The sequence below is a fragment of the Triticum urartu genome, chromosome 3, assembly GCF_003073215.2.
Source record: "Triticum urartu cultivar G1812 chromosome 3, Tu2.1, whole genome shotgun sequence".
NCBI lineage: Eukaryota > Viridiplantae > Streptophyta > Magnoliopsida > Poales > Poaceae > Triticum > Triticum urartu.
In genome coordinates, this window is record NC_053024.1 from 202,279,545 (window position 1) to 202,283,794 (window position 4,250).

Sequence of the window (4,250 nt, forward strand, 5' to 3'; positions counted from 1 at the left end):
GTTTTTCCTATCCCTGCGTTTTTAGAATCATGCAAGACAAATGAGCCCTTACAGAATTACTTCAGTTACAGGTAGGTGTCGAAGGAAACTTTGTGTGGTTTGTCCTGCTCCTGCCACGACATCGTCCACCTCACCCGAGCTGCTCCATCGGCAGAAGCATCCACCAAACCAGACATCATGACTCCTGACCGTATTTCACCGCCTCAGATCTCCTTCCCTGCCGCTGGCACCCACCACAACGGCATCACCATCATTGAATCAGTAGATGAACCTGAGGAGTACATGGGTCCACAAGAGAGGTCACACTCTTTTGTTTATGCTTATGTTATGCATTGCTTAAAATTACCTGCTACTTTATCGTCTTGTTCACCTCTTAGACTCCAAGTCAGGTCCAAATTAATGTTCAAACTTGAGTTCTAAATTAGTTGTGGGGCACATATCAAGGCAACAATGAATAGTATCTCTGTCTAATATCTGGTTCACCTAGGGTATGCCTATGTTATTCATCTTGGGTGGGAAACAAATAGTAAAGCAATCATCACCTGTCTTTTTATTAAATTAAAGCAATCATCAGCCTGCTATCATTATTCTTCGATCCATCCACTGGTTGTTACCATCACTCTAGATTTCTGCATGCTCTCCTTAAATAATCTCACCATATTTTTTTCATATGCCTGTCACAGTCATGCTGAACATGTAGAGAAAAAAAGAAGAGTTTTGTGCGGCAATACAATGTCATGCAGACATCGCTCCATGGTGGGTTCAATGGCAAACCCCCCCCTCTCCAGATTGTAATCCAGAGGAAGATATCTGTTCTGAGGTGGATTCAGACGCAGCTGACCACTCCTATTTACCCCCAAGGTGTTTGCTCTACCTTGGCATGATGATGTAAGTCATATCATGCGTATGTTGCCTTGCAGTGCCTACTTTGACATCATATATGTCATCTGCTTAGTTTAGACATGTTCTGTAATGCCACCTGTTTACTTTCTATATCATATATGGGAATTATGCAGTCTCATGTCTTTTAGCCAGCCATAATATATGTGAAATGTGCAATGCCATCCTGTTTAACCAGGCATCATATATTTTAATGATACCTTGCCCATCCTTTTCTTCATTACATTTCCATTTGTCGATAATGTTTTGTACATTAAACTACTCTTCCCGTGAATCAGCCATTTGGGTGGGAGATGGAAAAATCTGGAGTGAAAACAAGGCCTTCAGAGCAGACAGTGCTACCCGTTTAGATAGACATCATATATGTGAAATTATGTCATGCTATCCGTTTTAGTTAAACAATATACATGTCTTTTGCATCTGTCTCTCATACAATGTCTATACATTCAACTATGTTTCCTATTTATCAGCCATTTGAATTGGAGCGGGTGATGCCAGTATCTAGCAGAGTAAAAACACGGTCTTCAAATAAAATAGTGCTACCTCTTGGTGGAGATAGCACCCGGTTGTACATGCACGAGAAGCAGCCCTACCACACATAACCCAGACTCTCGCAGATTGTACCCCTACTGCGATGGTCAGAGAACCAGCTTCACCCAATCTAACCCCAACCCCAGCAGATAGTAACCCAGTTCCCGTTGACACAGCACCATCTCCACCACAAAGCTCCCAAACAAGAGCAGTTAGTAAGGCAGCTCCAGTGCCCAAAAGGCCAGTACTACCACGGCGAACCCCAACTCCACCTGTTAGTACGCCTATTCCCGTGGAGGAAGCACAACCAGCTAGTCGTAGTTTATCATCTATCACATTTGATGTTGTTAAATCCTATGTGCGTATCTTCCCATCTTGGAAATATTATACTGAAGATGAAGGAAAATGCCAGTTGCAGGTGTTTGTCCAGGAGTTACTAGCACATATGCCCGTGCGTTGTAGCGGGATGATAAAATTATATACCTCTAGCTCAATATAAGAATGGATCAAGACCCCCACATGTCCGTATTCTCTAGTTCAACATGGCACCCTTTAATTAGGGCCAAACCAGTATATTCTTTTTTATTGACACGTGCCTATAATTTGTTTCAATTATAATTAACCAATATATTCTTTTTTATTGCCACATGGAAGCTACCACTCTCAATAACTTATGGTGTCCCTTATTCTGAACAAGCCGACTTAACTCGATGCGCCGGATGCAGAGCAGGCCCAGTATGGGATTGATCGACCTCACGACCTCAAAGACCCGATCACATGTTGCTAGCCACTCAAACAAACGTGTTCTGCTAACCAATGGTCATCATAAATATAAAAGAATATAATGCAATGCGAGATTCGACACTTTTTTTTGAACTTTTCAAAAACCGATAACTATGATATCCAAATATACATGGCAACATGAACAATTTTCCAAATTACACGCATTTTTAAAAGGACGAACAAAAAATTTGAATGGAACATTTGTTGAAATCCACAAACATTTCTTAAAACATGAATGTTTTATAAAAATACATTTTTTAAGTTGTGAACAATTTGTGGTAACGGGAAAATGTTTTGAACATATAGAAGAAATTTAGAAATTTGTCTTTTAGTGCAAATATTATTTTCAATTTTTGAACATATCACTAAAACAATAATTCTAATTTGTAACATTTTTAAATCTTGAATTATTTTTTGAAAACCCCAAATTTTTTTCAAAAAATGGGAATAATATTTTATATTCTGAAAAAAATCGGAATGACAAAAAATTATAATTTCTAACATATTTAAATAGGAACACAATTGTGGAATTCATAACGTGAACTATCGAATATACTTGGCAACTTGAACAATTTTCCAAATTATGGACGGTTCTTTTGAAAATTCCAAACATTTTTGAACAAAGCAAGAACAAAAAATTTGAACGGAACATTTCCTGAAATGCACATACATTTCTTAAAGACATGAACCTTCTTATAAACATACGGACATTTTTTAAGTTGTGATTTTTTAAATGGGAATATGTTTTAAAAATGCAGAAGAATTTTAGAAAATGTGTTTCTTTAATGCAAACTTTGTTTTCAATTTTTAAACATATCGTTAAAACAAGAATATTTTTCGAATTTGAATTTTTTTAAAATGCATTTGTTTAGATGTTGAACAATTTTTAAAAATACAAACATTTCTTGAAAAATGGGAATATTTTTGTAATTTATATTTGAATAAATTTTGGCACGACAAAAAAATCCAAACATTTTGCAGAGTAGGAACACATTTTTGTAATTTGTATTTTTTACGAAATTTTGAATAAAAATTGAAAAATTACAATTGCGAACATTTTTTTAAATTTTTTTGAATTTCTGAAAAAATGAATAAAATAGACTTGCAATAGGAACACATAGAAAAATGACCTGCCTAGTCTTGGGCGCCCTGTGCGTAGTTTAAATTAGTTTCCCCATTGAGCGGGAAATAAAAAAATTTTTATTGCTGCGGGGGCAGGAAAATATGGGCTGACTTTACTGGGCCATAGGGCGCGCAGCCCATGTACAAAATTCTGCATAAATCGTTTTTCCTTTGCCAACAGATGAAGTACGAAAGTTTAGTACCACCTCGGATAGAGGGAAAAAAATAATCTTTTGGCGGTGAACGGATGAAAAAATCGGAGAAATGCACCTTGCTTTGTTAGTAGGTATAGATGTGTAAGTAATGTTATTCATGGCAATTACTTTGCTGTGTCCCATACATTCTACCTCCATGATGGTTATAATACAACAAATTTTCCCATTTTTCTCTATAGAGAAGGACCGATTTGGAAACTCAGGATGAGGTAACCTGTGCTAATACCTCTGCTATCTTCAAGAATGCTTGGTGGCAGTATCGGAATTACCTGAAGAAAACGTACTTCACTGGCAAAGAAACTCATCAAATTCCCTTATGTTCTCCTGAGACACATTTACTAGACGATGACTGGGAACGCCTTGTTCTGTACTGGTCCCGAACCAAGAATGTGGTAGGGTCTATGAGCTCATTTTTTTAAGTACTATATTCTTGTGTCTTACTGTACTCTGTTGATGTACAACAAGTGCTTAAACCTGAAGAACAACTATTCTAATTTAAGATTCCATTGCAATCGTGCATACTGCTTTGCTCTTGTATCATTGTATTTACTTATACAAACTTATTTTTAAATTGAAGGATCCAGTCGAAACACTAATTGCACAACAAGTATGTTCACGCATGTTTCTTTAACATGTTTGCTCTTATCAATAGCTCTGTTGATTTCAATTTCAATTGTGTATACAGTTGACTTCTCATAT